The sequence below is a fragment of the Planococcus citri genome, chromosome 2, assembly GCF_950023065.1.
Source record: "Planococcus citri chromosome 2, ihPlaCitr1.1, whole genome shotgun sequence".
Taxonomy (NCBI): Eukaryota; Metazoa; Arthropoda; class Insecta; order Hemiptera; family Pseudococcidae; genus Planococcus; species Planococcus citri.
The window spans coordinates 48,255,223-48,275,877 of NC_088678.1; the positions used below are offsets into that span (position 1 = coordinate 48,255,223).

At 33.3% G+C, this 20,655-nt stretch overlaps 1 protein-coding gene across 5 annotated transcripts in view; it reads right to left on the reverse strand.

Annotated features, from left to right (window-relative positions):
- Positions 1-20,655, reverse strand: part of tinc (tincar) — a 183,138-nt gene that overhangs the window by 65,330 nt on the left and 97,153 nt on the right. For all 5 annotated transcript variants that reach the window (XM_065350871.1, XM_065350866.1, XM_065350868.1 and 2 more), the window contains one exon: positions 20,102-20,161. The gene's annotated coding sequence lies outside the window, so the exon portion shown is untranslated. The remainder of the gene's footprint in view (positions 1-20,101; positions 20,162-20,655) is intronic.

Sequence of the window (20,655 nt, forward strand, 5' to 3'; positions counted from 1 at the left end):
AACTGTTTACACACGGTTTTGTATCATTTGAAAAATAATCCGGCTTTAGCGAATTTACCAGACAGCATGGCGACTTGTCCATCATTTTGGGCAAGTTGGTAATTTTTTTGTAACGGCGCTAAAATTACATATATACACGCTGGTGGCGTTTCCGAGGGGGTTGATGGTAACGTAATATACTCGCTTACGTGTACCTACAGTGTACAATATACAGTGTAAATGGTAATCCTTTGTTTTGTAAATGAACGATATTAAATTTATACGCCGTCGAGCGGACACCTAGCGTGTTATATTAGCAGCTTATAATATGGAAAGTTTGCTCACTTGTGCGTAGTGAGTACCACACACCACTACAGCCTCGCATATATAGGCCTAGTTTATCTAGCCGAGTTGCAACTTTATGTGACTTTTGTTCGGATAATAGAGTCTGAAAGCGAAGGTAAGCCAAGTGAATGGAATTTTGATAATCGAAGATAACCTTTAGCGTGACAGTGAAAAAGAAGTTTTTTGAAAGTTGAATCCCCGGGTGGATGTCGGGAATTGTAAATCGATTTAGTTGATTTTCGTTTTATACAGTACATACATACATACATAGGCTATAGTGCACTACACATACATACATATATGTAGCACAGACTATGGGAAAAAAACACATATATCGGATATTGATGAGTTTTGACTGCGATGGAAGGGAGAAAAAAAACGCTTATTGTCATGATTGTAAGGTTTTCTATTTGATTTTTATCGTTGTACATACTGGCTGATGTTTTTGTTTGTATGGTATTTATTTTCTTTTAGTATGATTTCGTTTGAAGCTGCCTCAATTGCAAGTGACGTGTTTGTGCTTTTGAAACATCTACAAGCAGGCTCAGAGGTATCGTCGGATATGATGGGTTATGGAGTTTTGCTCTGATGTCAGTATCCGGAAAGGAAATAAAATTTTGTACAAACTAGTCAAAAGAATATCCGCGAGCGTGAATCTGTGTGTGTGTATGAAAATAAAGAATATACGTGAAATATAACCAACTCGCGAACGCTAGCTTCAGTACCTACACTACATATCTCACTATTCACGTGGATCATGAGAAGCTGAGTGTAACACAGGGTGTTTGATAAATTTGGAACAGTTTTTTTGAAATTTTTTCCAAATGAAAGGGCAGATACTGAAGTATTGTATTTTCAATTCAAAATAGACGTGAAGGATTTTTCGACTCGTAGAGTAGAGCAGAGTGTTATGTAATGCAAAATATGTGAGTTTCGAGCTGTTAACTGATTTTATGCTTTGCTCCACAGTAGTAGAGTACAGCTGTTTTTTCTGTTTGAATTTCTAAGCGTAAATCCAAGTTTTATGATTTTCAAAACGTTCTGTACCCGAATCTAGATATGTTCACACCATTATTAAAAATAATTTCGTTTTCTTTATCGGTCAAAATTTAAAAAGCAAAAGCTTCCGTTACGACTTAACAAACATACTGTATGTGCGTCATATGTTTTACAAAAGTTTATTCGCTTTTGCTTAACGTCATTTTAAAATACCCGGAAAGTACATACTTGTCGTTCGGATGCTGAGCACGTATCCTTATACTATGCATCATCAAGCCATTAACTGCATCTTTTCATTTTTGCCTTTAGTGTTTTGAGCTTTTGCGCGTCGAGTCGAATTGCGCCAAACACGTATTCTCCAGTAGAGTACATGGCAGTTACACTGGAGTATAAATGCGTAGGTACGTATGTGTGTATGAAATTATGGCAAGTAAGATTTAGAAACGTTTATGCAACGTATTATATAACACATATGCAATATTTAACCTCGCCTATTAACGTATATAAATGTGTAGTATACATATACTGCAAGAAGTGTAAAGTACTATAAATTAAAGTCCTACGGAGACGTAGAGACTGAAACGAAAACGCAGGCTGCATCGTTTTTGCCGAAGAGATACTATGTTGTTTAGAGCATAGGATTCGGCAGAAAAGTATATAGTATAGGTAACCCTTGGGAGTCATTTGTACCTTAGCTATTCACCGGGTCGTAGGATGTTAGGTAAAACGGCCCTCGATATTCCTTATTTCCGCCCTTTGCCGAGTATACGAAAAAAAGAAGAGAGAACGTTCTCGTTTTAAACACCTCGAAGGTATTTTCTCGGCAGGTATTTGCGTGTATGCGGAAAACTTCTGTTCGTTTTGCAAAACCAATGGCACGTTTTCGCAATAAAAATAAGGGGAAAATAAAAAGGCATCCTGAAAGCCGGTATTGTCCGCGTGCTACATCGATAATGCATCCACCGCAGCATTCAACTTTTTCTGGCTTTTTTTTTAGCTGGCCCGCGTGTAAAAAAAATAAATATATAGGGCTATACGTATAGGTATGTATGATATATGCCATCTTATGGAATAAGTATAAGGGAAATTTGTAAAGTTTCTCGTGTGGTTTTTTTCAAACAGCTTTGCATGACCATCGGGTATGGGTAGCGAGGCGAGGTGTACGTGAAAATTTATGGTGTGAAAATTTCGTACCAGTATTTTTTTCTTCTCGTGCTCACGAGGAAGGTGTGAAACGTTTAATATGGAAGGATATGGAAGCGGAGCGGAGCGATATTATGGAATGGATGTCGTGTTGAAATTCTAATTGTTACTCAACTTTACTAATCATACAGAATGACTCCTACGAGGGTTCTAATTTTCTATCTTTTGTATATTAGAACGAATTATACTGGATGAATGTGTCGCTAAATGAAGCTATCTCGTGAAATATTTGCATTTTTGTCCACGGTCGATGTGCTTTTGGGTGTAAGTAAAGCTCACGAATGATTTGCAGATTCGGGGCTACAACTGGAAATAAACTGGAGGAAAATTATTAGACTGGCTGAAAAATAAAAATTAATTTCTGCAGATATCTAATTTCTTTTTTTTGTGAGTACTCAATTCTTTTCAATTTTCTGGAAAATAATTTTTTTTTTGAGAACTGATGTTTTAAAGATCACTTTTTCTTTGAAATAAATTCTATTTTATGAATCAACTGAATGTTGTGTTAATGGTATTATAAGTATGCACCATTGTATATATCTACCAATTTTTTTTTCAAGTTTTCTTCTCAGATAACTCCAAGTGTCCAAAAAAACAGAAAATTGTTCACCCTTACCTCTGAATGAGTTCTTTCTAACCAGGGAAGTATACCATCCGGCAACAATTTTTGAACCGTACAAAAAAGAAACAATAGAAGACTTCCAAAATACACCAACGGTTAAAATTTCAGATGCTGAAATCTAGACAGGTAGATCAGTGACTTGGAGAGTCCAGACAGATGGGTCAACGACCTTGAGAGACCAGACAGACAGAAGACTAGGAAAGCCAAAGGCAGCGGAAGATCTCAGCACAGAGCTCAGGCTTGGCCCGTATCTGGCTGAAGATTTGGTCCGGATGATTATGTCTGATGAAGCATCAAGTCAACCTGACCAAAAAATATCCATGATTTAAAGCTGTCCTTGGAGAGTATTACTTTACATCCATTTTCGCTAAAATTTCTGGTAATTTTTGGTAAATTACTGGTAATTTTTGGTAAATTACTGGTAATTTTTGGTAAATTACTGGTAATTTTTGGTAAATTACTGGTAATTTTTGGTAAATTACTGGTAATTTTTGGTAAATTACTGGTAATTTTTGGTAAATTACTGGTAATTTTTGGTAAATTACTGGTAATTTTTGGTAAATTACTGGTAATTTTTGGTAAATTACTGCTTATTTTTGGTAAATTACTTGTAATTTTTGGTAAATTACTTGTAATTTTTGGTAATTACTGGTAATTTTTGGTAAATTACTGGTTATTTTTGGTAAATTACTGGTAATTTTTGGTAAATTACTGGTTATTTTTGGTAAATTACTGGTAATTTTTGGAAAATTACTGGTAATTTTTGGAAAATTACAATAAGGCTGGGAAAATTGCAGGTAATTTTTGGTAAATTACTGATAATTTTGCAACTTTTGATCAATCGCTGGCAATTTCTGTCGAGTTACTGGTATGAACATTACTGGTAAATTTAGGTGAATTTGAGATATTTTTCAAAATTATTGGTAAATTAAGTAAATTACTGGTACTTATTTTGGTAATTTTTGGTTTAGTGGTAATTTAGTAAGTTTTGATGGATTATTGGCTAACTTAATTTCTAATTTCCCACACTGATTCTGCGTACAAAATTTTGTCTAGCTACACGAGAAACTGAAGGAGCTGTAGCATTTTCAAACTTTTCAGCCTTTGCGACGCCTTCCATTTTGAACTTGAGCAAAATATGGAAATTATTGAAGGCTCTTTGTATGTACCTTGGAAAATTACTTACGTTTCATTTTTTTTTCTATTTTAGAGACTCTATAATTCTTCATGAAAAATTATAGAGTAAATTTCTCACAAAAAAATGGCAAATTTTACAAAAAGTCTGTCTAGTTGATATCTACATCGTATTAATTTTTTCGTACATTTCAGCACCACTTTTTCTTTCTTCTGCCCAGCTTCATTTTGCCGAAATTCGCCCACACGTAATAATTTATGCAACCTCATCATCATCAGCGCATTAATCACCGAAGAATTGTTAAAATTTCCACCACCTCAACATTATCCCAACACCTTTATTTTGTACGAGAGAAAAAAAGGTCGTCTTTATCACAGAAATAAATACAAAGTGTTCACTCCAGTTAACGACCTAACAAACCTTTCGCAAACAGAATCTACCGACGAAATTAAAACACGGAGCATTAAAAAAAAAAAAAAAGAAACACGATACCGATGTAATTACTTTTAGAAATACTTTGATCATTTTTTCTTTTTTTCTTTTTTTTCGTTGTAAATGTGCGAATTGACAAACCCCAGGAAAAAATTGTTTACATTTTCCGTCTGTTAGTAAGTTCTGCCTTTACTTTGTCATGGTAAACGACACGTAGTTAAATAATTCTACGATAAAGGCTGGTACAATTCGTGCAGATTTAGGCTATAGGTATACAGAAATCTGTAGTACGAAATGCTCGTACGTACGTGATACACATCGTTCAAATTGTACCTACTCGTGGTAGGTAATACAGCACACGTCAAAACTACAGTATTAACAAGTACGTGAGATAGCTTTTGTAAAATTAATCCGAATATTTTAATTGGCATTCGGTAGTTTACGCGTTCGTAATCAGGATTACAAATTAATGTTTAGTAATCTCTAAACGTTTACTTTAGGGTATTGTTTTCGAATTTAGCATTATACCTTATAGCTACGAGTAGATACGCGATGAAAAAACAAAAACTCGCTAAATTATAATTATATTGCGGTAGGTGTGTTTGCAAAACTGCCTACCCTGCTTCGCAGATCGGTATAAGATATTACGCTATAATTCCTTAATTAAGTACTTCCAATTCGAATTTATCGCCCAAGAAACAATCAACGCGATAAAGCTTTCGTATTGCGTTGAGTGATAAGGTTTCTCATTTCTATGTACATTTTCGAAACAATGCTCCGCAAAGCGCCATTCAAAGGTGGTTTGATGACCAACAGCGCGTTATATCTCCTTTGGGATTCACTAACGCGAATTTGTTTTACGTACTGTTCAACTTCTCGAGTAGGTATAGGCTGCAAAAGCCGGTTTTTCCAACCTTTTCCCCCCTCTCGACCAGAATTCGAACCGTATAGACCTACAGTTAATTTTGAAAAATAAACCTCTTTTCAAAAGTGACATGCTTCAAGTTGCAAATAAAATGTTAATGCATGCGACTCGATCTCGTTTTATGCACCTCGTCTCTTACTTACGTGTCGTAGGTATATACTTATGTATAGTATGTAGCATACTGCTGGCGAAAATTTAAACTTTTAAGTGCTCTTAAGTGCCTCGTGCTTATTGACGAATGAAATCTGCAAATATTTCTGCATCCTCGATAAGCCGCCGTTATTTTTATTCGGTGTTTCTTCGAGTTCGAGGAAATATACAAGGGCCTTTTTCGTATTATTGTCCTATTTCCGGGGTCAATACCATAGAGGCAGCTATCATTTAACATTATAGCTTTCTTACGACTGGTCTATCTAATCTAGCTCTCGTTTTATCTTTTCTTTTAGTCCTAGGGTGATAAATGTAAGAAACCGTTCGTGTCGATGGAAGATTCGTTTCGATTTATTTGTTTTGTCAAACGTTTTAATTAGTTCGGTTTTGGAAACGATGATTAGACCGTCTATTTACATACACATATTTATTCGAGTATTTATTTTTTAATAAATAAAATAAGTTTACTTTTTCAAATTTTATAAGACACAAAAAAAATCATTTTCGTTGCGGAATTTAATTAGGTACGCACTGAAATACAATGATCATTGTATTTTATGAAAGACGTTGGTTTCAAAATCTTTTTTCAGGACACATACCTTCTCTTCAGAAGCACTTACGAAGCTAAAATTATTTCAGAGTGATTTTCAACCCAAAGTGAAGTTTATTACAGAATTTGGTCAAAACCCTCTTTATTATTTTTTTTGCGATCCATCCTAATTATTATTTCGAAATGAAATTCATTATTTTTTTGAATTGATTCCAAGAGAAAAGGACCAGAAAAGGAATCTGATGATCTCACCAGTAGACAACTTCAACTCATCATTCAGCAATGATTCCAAACAAAAATTGAATTTTTGAAAAGAATAAAATAATTCAAAAAGTGCTCTGGGTACCCAAAATTTGACCTAATCCATAAAATTTGAACCTAAACTAATATCGATCTCCTGACACAACATTTTCAGCATTGTTTTGAAGCTCTCATCTGAATTATGATTTTCTCCATTATTGGAACGCGTTTATTCGGATACTTCGCCAGATCAACAAAAATTTCTTAACGCTAATACTTTGCTGGAGTTTCATAAATACCTTTACCTATAGGTAGCTTGTATTCTAAGTGATTCTAGCATATTATACAACTTACTGATTATGAAATGTACGTTCTCTTACTCACGTGACAAAATTTGTACTCACCTAAAACAAAAACAAAAATAATTCTCGATTAGTAAATTGACTGACATCTTACATCGAAAATACATTAAAAGATGAATCTAATGATAATTAAAAACAACCATTTTTGAACCCAGCACAAATTTTTTTGATCGCTTGATAAAGAAAATTGAATGAGCATCCAAAAATACACCACCAAACCAAATTTCGTGAGCTTAATTTCACTTTTGAATCTTATACAAAATTTTCAAAACTCAAATTGGGCCCAATTTTTAAATTTTATAAAATTGCAAAAGAAAGCCCAAAATTCGGTTCACGGTTTCTTGCCCTTTTATAAAGCTATAGCAGATTTTTGGATTTTCCTGTTTTGAAAAAAAAATATATTTTAAGTTCAATTTCAGCCTTTTTTTAGCATAAAAATTCTTCCAAAGCTGGAAAATCTGAAATCTGCTGAAGACACCAAAAAGGCTCAAAGCCACCGCCAATCGATTCATGAGATCGAAAAGAAGACATGGATAAAATTTCAACTTTTTACTTCAATTTGAACAGATTCTGATATTTTTTAAATGAAAGGTTGATAATGTACTTTTGAGTACTATTTTAGTTATTTTTTGGGTACAGGTATATTAAGTTCCAAAATTTTTCTGACAATTAGGAAACCTCAATTGTGCTTTATCGTAAAATGCCTTAGATTTTGGAGGGAGGAGAGGGATTTTTTTCGTAATTTTATCAGCATACCTAGTTACTGGGAAAATACTCATCAACTTACGTTTTTTTTAAAAAAACAAGATTTTTGTAGAATTATGTTGTAAAAATTATGCATCCAAAAATGCTATTTTAGGAATAGAAATTTTATCTTCGATTTCGGGGAGAAAAAATTCAATTCAAATAAAATATTTTGGAAATTTTTTTTGGAAATTTTTCAAGACTATTTTATGTTTATTTACAATATTGAAAAATAATTTTCTCAAAAATGTAAAAAAAACACCATCCTTTTTTTTTGAAATAAGAAAAAAAATCGATAACTTATCGTTATTTGCCTCGGGGTGGTTCATACTTTTAAAGAATTCGATACAAAGTACCCTTCCTATAAACCCGAATTACATTTTTTTCGAAATAAAATCTCACCTTCACCATCAGCACATCAACTTGAGCAGTACACTTTTTAAAAACCCATTACCTTATGTAACGATATAAAGCGATAAGACAAAATAGGCTTATGAAAAATCACGCGTCGAAGAAAGCTCTTAAATCTCGTTAACTTTTCGTCATTATTTTAAACAAAATACGTACATTACTCTCAGTTTAGGAGAAAAAGTTCGAAACACGACGATACTTCAAAAAGAAACAAATATGCTCGACTTCCTAGGCGGAAAATTATTCTTATTTTACAGTACCCGAACCAACGTATTATACTCGAATACGAAGCCAAACAATCATTAGATTTTCCTCTCTTTTTTTTCGTTCTCCACACGACGACGAGTAAATTACACAGTACGTATAATACCATCATTCATCACAGGACCGTGTTTTAAATACGGGAAATTAAGCGGTAACTTTGAAAATTAATCACGACTGGTGCGGTTACCAGCTGAACGTGTAAGTAAATACTAAATACGTACTCGTACATACAGCGGAAATTTTCCCCACTCGATAAAATTTCATAAAAAGAATACCACACGTAAAGTCGAGCGAAAGGAAAAACAATGGGGGCAAATTGCGAATGTTGTCGCGTAAAGCATTTCGATTTGTTAACAAGAAAAGCATACAATGTACCGAGCAAAAACGTATGGAAAATCTTTTTCTCTCTTTTTTGAAAGCGAGTAAAAACCCCATAAAAGTAATCCTTTATACCCTATACATGAAAACTGGCGTATAAACGATAAAAGAAACAAGGTAAAACATTAATGGTTTCGTAGAAATTATACGTCATATAAAAACGATACCTGGTGCGCCGAATGAAGACACAGAGAATTCAAAATGAAGCGAAAATTTTATAAATGGCATATGCCATGTCTGACATATAGGTACCTTATCTATCTACCTTTGTAACTTTCTCGTACGTTGTATAGGAAGAGCAATAGTTGATATGTCACCTATATGGTAATGCGTGTAATTTCAAACGATTGTTACTCGGTTATTTGCCACATTAATCCGATACAATGATTTTAAATTAGAAAATCCATTAAGTCGAGTAGAGAAGTAAACAGAATGAAGAAATTTACCTCACTATACCCAAGTTGTGATTTACTGACGTGCGAAGAAAAACTTGTGTACTACAGGAAGAATTTCGCACGTATCTGTAATGAACCTAGGGTGCATAAAATTGTCTTCTGTTACATAGTTGACACTCGAACTTTGTCCGCCTTTTCAAGTAAGTATACAACACTAGGTTGTTTTCGTTACCGGTTACGATAACAATGAAAAGTGCATAAGATAAACATCACGCCCGCGCTCGTTCGCGAATCCAAAACGTAAATATTTTTATACTATCTTGATTAAAAAGGATCATGAATCTTGAAACGCGAAAGGGTTCTTTTTATCGCACCCCTTCTCCAGGCAATAAGGTCGACAAGAATGGACGAACCTGAAAAGCATTTTCTAAATTAATATCCAGGTTTTTTGTTTTCACTGTTATCTATGTAAAGTGTTGTGTTGTGTTTGAATTTTGGCCGATTTTCTAGAATGAAAACTCCTCCTGGCGCAGAACTTCCACTTATTGAAAACTCACTTTGTACTATTCTAAACAAATATATTTTATTGCTTCAGGCATCTGATTAATCATATTGGTTCGAGTGACTAATATCAAATCATCGAAACAATTTTGAAATACGATTTTTGATTTTTTTTTCTCCTCCTGGCGCAGAAGTTCCACTTACTGAGAAAACTTATTCCACACGACTCGAACCATCGTGTCTTCTTAATTTGCTCGAAATGTTCTCTTGTTCGCTTTAAAGATCAAATAAAGCAATCAACCACCATTATTTCCATCTGATCTAAACCTTACTTAGGGTTAAAAGGGAGTTAAATTTTTGAAATTTTCTAAAATTCGTCAAAAAGCAAAAAAATATAAACTTCAACACTAAAAAATTGGTTACTAAAGGTTTTAGGGATTAGATCTAATTTTAAACTGACAATAGTTGAACCTTTTTGGAAAACTTTAGCAAAAGTAGGACATTTCAAGTATTTTTTTTACAACGAAGTTAGAGCATTTTTGGCAATTTAGACGAAAAACAGGACTATGAAATTTTTGACAACACAAACACAATATATATTTTGAAATTTTTCTTTGGCAAAAATGAGACGTCTTGACAATTTTTGCAAAAAAATACTCCTTTTGACTATTTTTGGCAAAAACGAGAATTTTGGCAACTACACTGAGAGACATGACTTCTCTTTTAGCATTTTTGACGAAAAGAAAAAAAAACAGAAAAAACAGGACTTTTTTGTCTATGTTAAGGTAATAAAAGTTAAGACTCTAATAATTTTGACAAGAAACAGTACTTTCATGACAATTTTGACCAAAAAAAAGGAGTAAGTAAATTTTTGGGCAATTTTGAAATTTTTTGACAATTGTCAATTTTTTTCCAAAAAAAGGATTTTTTGGAATTTGTGGCAAAATTGGGCAAAAAACAACATTTTTGGAAATTTTTACAAAAATAGAGCATTTTTGTTAAAAATTAAGACTTCTTGACAATTTTGACAAAAAAGTGCATTTTTTAAACAGGAATTTTTGGAATTTGTGGCAAAAATGGGGAAAAAATTATATTTTTTGTAAATTTTGGCAAAAATCAATGCTTTTTGACAAATTTTAACAAGAATTTGGACATTTTGAGAATTTTGACATTAATGGGGCTCTGTGGAGAACTTTTTATAAGCTTGACCTCGTTTCGTCCATTTTGGAAAAAATAGGAATTTTGGGCATTTGTAGCAAAAAAGAGGATGTTTCTGACATTCTTGGCAAAAAAAATACCTTTGAGAACATTTTGACAAAATTTAAGAATTTTTGACCATCTTGTCGAGAAACGGGACTTCTAGGTATGGAAATTTTGACAAAAAAAAGTAGGACCTCATTTTGGCAATTTTGGTAGCAACGGAAATTTTCTGGTACATATTTTTTGCAAAAATTATGACTTGAAAATTCTGACAGAAACTATGATTTTTTGGGCTTATAATTTTTGACGAAAAAAAAATGGACTGACAATTTTGACGTTAGCGATTTTTTTTACAATTATTGCATTAAACCATCTGCAATTTTGGCAAAAACTGGAATTTTTGAGAAAAATTGGGACTTCTGGTCAATTTTAACAACAATTAAGACTTTTTGACAATTTTGACATTACAGGACTCTTTGATGATTTTTGTACCCTAATAGGTAGATGGTAGATACTCGTTTTTTTTTTTTTTTTTTTGATAATTTTGGCGAAAAAAGAGAGGAATTATTAGAATTTGTGACAAAAATTTCTTCTTTGAAATTTTTGCCAAAAAAAATGTGCTGTATTGAACTTCTTAAAGTGAACTTCAGATCATCGTCGATGAGGTCACACAAAATCGAAAAAATCTATCGTCACCGAGTAAGGATGTACGCAAAGTAATACATAATAATTTTCCCATATTTATGCACTTGCGTCGAGTAAATGATTGTTTATTGTGGGTACTGGGATTGGCTGCATTAAAAAATAATCCTAATGATTTATAAATTTTTTCATCTGTATTCGAAATTTTTGTTAATTATTCTGGTGTTTAATTTCACTGCGGAATAAAAGTGGATACCTATCAATTTACGTAAAATCTGCAGCCAAACACGTTTTTTCAAATTCTTTTTTGCAGACCTATTTTTCACCAGCAATATGCGAATAAATTCTATAGAAAAAATATTCACCAAGAATTCCATCTACAACTTGCAACAATACGCGAATTCTTAAACATAACTCTTCCCATCAGTATGAAAAAACTCGAGGCGAATTACCTTCGAAAAGAAAGGCACTCAAAAATAAAGTGAAAAACGGTACATCCGCGTTGGAGGAACTAATTGATTTGAAAGTACCTACTGCCTTATTCCTTTTAAGGATTTTTTCATCACGTCTGTGTAATTCGCATACGCGCGCAGCAAGCTTTGATGTAAAAGTAAAAATTTCTCGAAAATGATATTTCATAACGAGCCAGGCTTTCGGATTCGCATAGAATTTCAATTCGTGGAGCGGCGTTCTTCTCAGCGCTGTATTGGATTTTAAAATGTAAATACGATATCGTGAAACGAAAGTAGCTATTTTATATAATTTCGTCTATATAGAGAGAGAGAGACGCTGGCGGATTCGGGATTACCTTGAGACCGGCGCGAATATCGGTTTAATGACCCCCTGCGAATGCATCGGCAAACAAAACAACGGCAGTAATTTAACGTTATAGGCTAACTTATATTAAGAAAGTTTTAGTTTTAAACGACGTTCGTATAAAATGGGCAAAGACATGCGTTCGAATTAACGCCACTTATTAAAGCACAAGTGAAGCTTTCAGACTTTTGGCTCAAGTGCAAAGTTGTGTACGTTCGACGATAACGACGTCGTCGTCACGTAAACTTTGTGTGTAGCTGGCTAGATAGGTGCTAGAAAGGTATAAAGGTGGGTACCTGTAATGTAAGGTGTTAGGTGGTATATAAGAATGGCGCAAGTTTTTTCAAGTACATTTTAATACTATGTTATCGGTGTATTATAACCAATGACATAATGATGAATGTGCACTTTTAAAGGTGTAAAAGTTGCGGTGTATCGCATGTTGAGAGCTGGGAATTTATTATTTACGATAATTGGAAGCTCAAGTAAAAAGCTAAGGTGTTGAATACACGTGTTTTTAATGAACTAGGAGGTGTTATTTTTTTCCTCGAACGAGGAACTATTCGTTAAAAGTGTTGAGAAAACACTCGAGTGAAATAACAGACCATGTGAAATGATAAGAAAAGGATCAGAAATTATAGTTCCTGATTGGAATGAAACGCTCATAACTTGAAAAGGAAGAAATGATTTTTACGTTGTATATATTTTGGTTTACCTACCTGAAATTTGCCTCCAAATATATGACATATGTAGCATATCTTTAGAATTAAAAGAAACTGCATGTTTTGATTTTCAAATAAGCTACAAATTTCAATCACTTTATTATTCATATCTGGCTCTTTAATTTTGGATAGATATGCTTTTTTTGTGATGAAACTTTTTTTTGTCCATCTGGAAAAATTTAAATAAAATTTTTTTGGATTTTTTCAACACTTTTTTTTGGTGGGATATTTTACATTGAGTTTTTCTGAAGCATGCCCACTCTGACAAATAAAGAAACAGAATTTCCAGGATTTTTGAAACTCAATGTTAGACATACAACTTGACTTTTTTCAAAAAAAAAGAGGGATTTAGATGCCATGCCATAATCTATTTTCTAAGCTCAAAAATTTCGTTTTGACGAATTTCAAAAGTTTTTTCTAAAATTTTCACATTATACGCATTTAAAAAAATTCATTTACGGTCTGGTCTGAAACCCCCCCTCAAGTTATTCATGCAGGGGAAGTATTGTCGACTTTCGAGTAGTGTTGAACAATTGGCGCGTTCTTCGTGAGAGCAACCTTTAGTTGAACAAGTTGCCTATCTGAAAAACTGATGGGGCGAATGCTTCTTCAAAAAAAATGGCTCAAAACGTACAATCATATAAGATGGGATGTAGGTAATTGTCTAAAACTAAGAAATCAAAATAATGTCCACCAAGGTTTTTCTACTCAAATTTAAATGAAAGCTCCATTCAAATTGAATTCGATTTTATTCCATTTTTAAAGCATTAAAATGCAATTGGATGAATCGTTTTTCAACTATTTTTGCGGATTTTGATGAAGTCTAGAAAAGGTTATGGCCATATAAGCTAAGTAAGAAGCAGGATGGATTTCAAATTTTTCGGCCAACGTTTTCCCTCCCTCCCTCCCTACCTACCAAGCTCAAAGTTTTAAAAAATTGAAAAATTTTAGATGTTTCAATTTTTTAATTTTTTTTTTTTTTAGTTCAAAGGGTCTCTAGATCACCTGAACTAAACCAATTGATTTTTTCAACGCATAAGTTTTTTTCAAATTTTCAACACGAAACTTTGAGCTTAAGCCGAGGAGGGTGAACACTTGACTGCAAAATTTGAAATTTTTCCAACTTTTTTATTTACATCATCTCTGGTTCTTGGACACAGACAGTTACACTTTTTTCAAAATATTTCGCATGTCTCACTTTACTTTCCATTGGATTTTCTATGTAATTTTTTTTTTTTTTTTTTTGTCAAGTTTTCAAACAACAACCGATTAGAATTTTCTTGAAAATCGATATTTAGCCATACGAAATCCTTTTGGCCCATTTTGATAGAAATTATCTGTATGAATAAATTATTCTGGCAGTGCGTAAGGATTAGAATGGATTAGAAGAGAATTCAATTACCAGAAATTGAGCTATAGAGTAAGGCAACACGTACTATTTCATCAAGCAAAGCAACAGAACATACGGAATTTTAAAAACTGCATTAGCAGCTGTTTAAATAATGTAGAAGTAAATTATCACAATGAAATTCCAATTAATATACAGTTTTTCCAGTCACGAGCGAGAAAAAAAACAAGATTAAAATCCTAATTTTCCTACCATGGTGCAAAATTTTGAGGAAAAAATAAATTGATTTCATTTCTCATTTTAATTGGATGAGTCGATTTTTACTAATGTGAAGCTTAGTTTGAGTATAGTTTAAAACTACTCATTTACTTCCTAACTTTGACCTTCAAGTGTCTTTTTAGCTTCCCAATTTGGAAAAAAGTAAGTAAAAGTAATACTCAATATTCATGTCTTCATTTCATTTGTCCTTCAAATTGAGAAATAAATAACATGTTAGTCCCAGGTTTTGTCAAGTGACAGTTGAAAAGCTAAAGCTCAATTAAAAAGCTTTCAAAAAGAATTCTTCAATCAATGAAATTAGCTTTCAAATAAATTACATATCACGATATTCATTTCACGCCATAAAAGTCTATTTTTGTTGACAAATAATGGTGGGTTTTCCACTAAGGTAACCGCAGCTGTAAATCGTCCTTGAAAAATGGAAAAAGCCACACACTGTATTTTTGTAGTTTATGATTTAATAGCCAATTCTCTCATTATTATTATCTACTACACACATAGTTTGCAATACGTACTTACTTACTTACTTACTTACTTACTTACTTATTCGAGAAAAAAAACACAGCAATTTAGATAATTTTTTTTAATGTGTATCAAGAGCTCTCTAAAGAAATGTGTGCTTTCTTCTGGGTCTAATGGACATAAAATACGTATGTTGTATATCTAGATGTACATCTACGTATACAAGAATTTATCTCAGGAGAAGCAAGCATATTGCAGTATCGACATAACATCTATAACACGTGTAGCACGCATAACCAAACTATTTCCGCTACGTTTGGTGTTGGCATTTCAGTTGCGGTTTATTTTTAGAGATTCGATTTAATAAAGGGTGAAGCATTTCAGTTATCGACGGAGGTCTATAGGTAAGGTACCCAATACCAATGCACCCAACTACCCACTAATTCAAACCATAACCATGACCACATTTAGGGAAACATTATTGCAAATTACAATGACAGAAAATCGCATCAAAAAATACCCACACCCGCGCTTCCAACACCTATCAACTCGTTACTCGCTTTGTGATTGAGCTTTGTAGCACGTTGAACATGTGCCATTAATTTTACTTATATTTCAGCGAATTCATCGTCGTCGTCGTCGAAACTCGCAACTCGTAAATCTGTTCCAAAGAATTTTCGCGCTTATAACAACGACGACGACGATGCGTTACACTTTTTATTATATGATCGCAATCATTTCGTTTTCTCGTATTTAGCAAAATCGTAAAATGTTTGCTCAACTCCGGAAACTCCTACGAAAGTTTTTAAACAACGATGTAATTGTGCGTGCTTTCAAACGCTTTGGTCACCCTCTCTCTCGAGGGCGAATCTGTGTATTATGCAACTTTTTGGCTATACAGTGATGCTTTAAGTGTACAATTTAATTTTCTGCTCTAACGATCATCATACTAAATGAGGTTTTTGCCGTAGTGATATGTCGGATAGTTGAACTTGGAAACATAAAAACAGCATATGGTTTAGGTTTACCATGGTTAACTTTAGTATCAGCATGTTGCTCGAATATTTGAAATTTGATGATGCTGTTTTGATAAAATACTCTCGCAGGCGCCATTTTTGTGGTCTGGATGTATAATATGATGCGAACGACGTAATTTATAACGTCGACGATAAGCCATCTTGTTTATAAAAAAAAAAATGGAGCAATTTTTTCAACTTAACACCAAGTGTCTGAAATTTCAAAACGAAACGACAGTACATACTTTAGCAGAATTTCTGTAATTATGAAATAATTCCACCTACCACACCCCTTCCCCACCACCACCACACAGCAAGAGAGGTATTCCAACGGTGGAAAAATTTTTGAAATGCACAAAGCTAAATCGAAGAGCATGGAAAAATATATCACCATCTAAAATTTCAACTGTAAAAGTGCATTTTTCGATTTTTAGTAAATTTTTCGAAAATCTCGGATCAAAAATGCAAAAAAAAATCAAAATTTTGCTAAATGGACGTAGAAAGCTAAAATTTTAGAATGTGTCTTATTTTCTACCCCCTCCCTCCCCCTCCTTCCCGGAATCGATTGGAAACCGTTTCGAACCATTTTGAGCCGTTTTGGAGCCTTCAGGAAATATTGCAACCTAGAATTTCCACAAAATTTTACCAAATGAAATAGGAAGGGTAAAATTTACGTTTCAATTTTAACATTTTGAGTTGATTAGAGGTGGTTTCAAACCGTTCTGAAGCTTCCAGCCACGCTTTGAAAATTCCAGATTTCCAAAAAGTGCCACAAAAACAAGGAGTACCAATCGGGTTTTACATACATGCTGAAAGTAATTTATACAGTTTTTTGGAATTTTTTGAGTCTGGAATTTTTAAAATGGGGTAGAAAGCTCCGGAACGGACAACCCCACCTCAAATGAGTAGTATAAACATGAAAATTAAAAAAACAATTAATTTTCTGCTCTAAAAAAACCGTTATTAGAATTTGAAAGTGTTTTTCAGATTATTACCCCCCTCCCTTCCTTTTCTATCTCATGATTCAAGATGAGATGTCCTAAGACCCCAGAGCAAGCGAAATTTTAGGAGCAAAAATTTATTTTCAAATGGAAAATAATTATATAAAAACTATAAAGTCGAAGTAAAGCTACTATTTCGGCGACTTTTTGGCTTTTTGTTACGTAGGTACATAAAATATTTTTTTCATAAATAATTGAGTAGGTACCTACAGTAAATAATCACTGAGCAAGTTTTCAACTTTTCCGAGGAATTTAAAATTGCTCACGAAAAAGCAAAATGAATTTTAGCACCTGGAACATGGGTTGATACTTATTGATGATCATTTCGATGGATTTAAACCGTTACCATGAAATTCCATGCGTCTTATTTGAAAAGAAAATTTCTGAATTATCATGGTACTGAGCAAAAGGTTCATTAAAAATTGACTATAGTTTCCAGAAGAGACCAAAAATAAAACTTCAATTTTTCGTATTTTTTCCATAATTGGTTATTGGTTAATAAAAATACACTTTTGAACTAACGCAGCTGAAATTTCACAATATTGACTTAAATCGATCGCAGGGGTTACCAATGAGCAGCAGCCAAAGTAGCAGGTTCTAAAAAAGTTCCGTTTTTGGCCATTCCAGAGTAACCTGAAACTCCTTGAATAAATTGAAAACATTCTGAATGACTCAAAACAGGTTGTTTTATTCGCACAGGTTTATTTACGTGAAAATTAAATTTTTTTTATGAGAAAATTGAAATTTGCGAGAAACAATTTTTTCAACTTTCAAAAATTCGCCAAAAATTCAAAAATGAACTTCTACTCCTAAAATTTTGGCTGTTGGGGCTTTGGCCTCAGGAAACGCTATCTCGATCTAGACTGATTTCGTTGAAATTACAGGGTGCCAGTTCAAGTACTTCTCATGGTGAATTTTACAGCTTTCTGAGCTAGATACGTAATGTTTTTTCAATTTGGACTCAAAAAATTCATAATTAAAAAACTTGATACTTCGATTAAAAGAATCGATCTTTTCATACGTACATTCATTTTTTTTTACAATGTTTAACCGGTCTGAGTACCCATGAAACAATATACCTTACGATGCACATTCTTTTCTACACATATGTATACCTATAAGACATCGAGGTAGGTAATCAAAGAAATGCGATACTCGACTCCTTTTTTTTTTCAAGTAAGTATAATTTCTTCGACTCGTTCTCATTACACGTACATCGTTTCGAAAGGTAAACTTAACACCCTTCGGCTTCCGGTCGTAACTCGTGTCAAATATCGCGAAATTTCTTCGAAAAGAAAGATATCATATCGCGAACATTTTACAATCATTAGGTTGGTTTCGACATTCGACCGACGACGCGACCGAGCAAATGTGAAATTACTCGTTACTCGGTCAAATCGAGAAGAAAAATTTATTAACGAATCAACGAACGGAACGCTCGACTGAACGATATGAAACCCGAAGAAAATGCCCAAGTACCCTATAAAAGTACAACCATTTGCATTCATGGAACAGATGCGTTCATTAAAATGATATATACGCTGGCATAGCGTTTATTTTAATGCCGCTATTCGTGCACCAAGGCGAGCCTTTTCTTTGCTCATTCAAAATGCTCCTGGTGTCTGTAAATTTGCGGTAATAATTTTACGCCTTATACGTTTCGCAGATAGAGTAAGTATATTTTTCCGCGTTGATCTCCACTTTATGAACTAAGCTCCTATACTTTCCGGTGCATTTTTATTATGTACTAGACAACCTCTTTACCTACTCTCTCGCTCTATAGGTATCTCTTCTTACTCACTTTCAAAAATTTGTTGATGAAATTCGTTACCAAATTAGTTATCATGAAATTCGTAACTTGAGTAAAATTATGACTTTACAATCACGATAAAATTTCAATTGATCAAATCTTCAAATCACATATTTGACCAGAAAACAGCAAACTCATTTAGAATATTATCAGATGATATCGAACTCTGGTATCAAGCCTCAAACATACGACTAACATTTTTTTTCAATTTTTCACTAATTTTTCTCGTATATACCTAATCAACGTTTTTATTTTTAGAAACAATAAAGAATAATGCGGGAGCAAGGGAGATGCTTGAACTCGTTAACCTCTCCAAATAATACGTCACTAGAGGCCACTCGAAGACCTGGCATAGAAAAGAAAAACTTCACCAAATAATTCGTTTTTCAAAAACCACACGCGAATATAAACAATTAATTAATCTGTATCACAAAAACGAGAACATTTTCACAACAAACCCTCCCACGATTCCCCACCGAATACAAACAGCCAAGAAAACCTTCGTCAAAAAAGAACAACACACTGCCCACAAACGTATTCACGTACGTTCTTGAAAAATTTATCAATATGGAGCTAACCAACACGATTTACCTTTTTTTTTTTTCAGAACTTGAAACGATTCCAGCATAAAATTCTAACTTTATCGCATATTTCGAACACGTATCCAGTATTTTCTTTACAATATTATCGAGTGCTTTAAATATTTTTCTCCTTTTCAGCACAGTGTAAAAATTTCAACACGCTGAAAAAAGTCGCCTTCACTTGCCTCGACGATCTAACGAAAATGCAAACACGCTAAAATAAGGAAATTGCATTTCGTGTTTTTTATCAATTTTTACTAAGCGTGCTATACGCTGCTGCCACTAACCGGAAAATGTAGAGACACGTTTTTTAACTTTTTCTTACGAAGAAATTTCCAACTTTTATCATTAAACCTATGCCCCCTGTATACTGATTATAAAACTTTTTTTTTTGCTTTTTTTTCCTTATAACCCAACAGAAGAATTTTACCTTCATTATTTCCAAAACAGCTCTAAGTGCAACTTAACGATCACCCAATGAACTTTATCAGAAAAAGATGTTACCTATTTTGTACTAAACTTGGGAAGTAAGTTTAGAATACTCGTATCGTTAAAGTAGGTACTTTAAATAATAAACGTTTAAACTTACGTTTTGAATTAATCGCTTCCAGAAGGCAGGTAATGTTTTCAATTAACATCATTACGTAATCTGTAACAAATAACAAAAAAATATTCATAAAATATTTGCAGATAAGAAGAAGCTATGCTATTGAGGAAAGAACGCTAGACAGAAAAATCTTCCTTGAAATTAAACCAACAATGTTTAAATTATTCGGCCAGTTGAGCAGACAGATTAAAATGTAATAATTTTGGATGGAAACCAAAATTGAATAACGACCGTTTCATACGAGACAATGTAAGACAAAATGGGCATTCTAATCATGTGACGACCTATGTCAACACTGGTGGCAACAAATGCGTGGCAAAATGCTGGAAAGTGATAAATGCAGCGGATTACAGAGCGAAAAATGACATTCTATTTTATGCTTTATTCCATAGAAGGAGTTGACTCTGATTTTTCAAAATTAATGTCGGATAATCGTACATGAATGATTTTAAATAATTTATTAAATTCAAGACTCCAAAATACAGGTACCTAACAACTACTCGTTATCAGTATAAAGTTACATAATATAGTCGTAC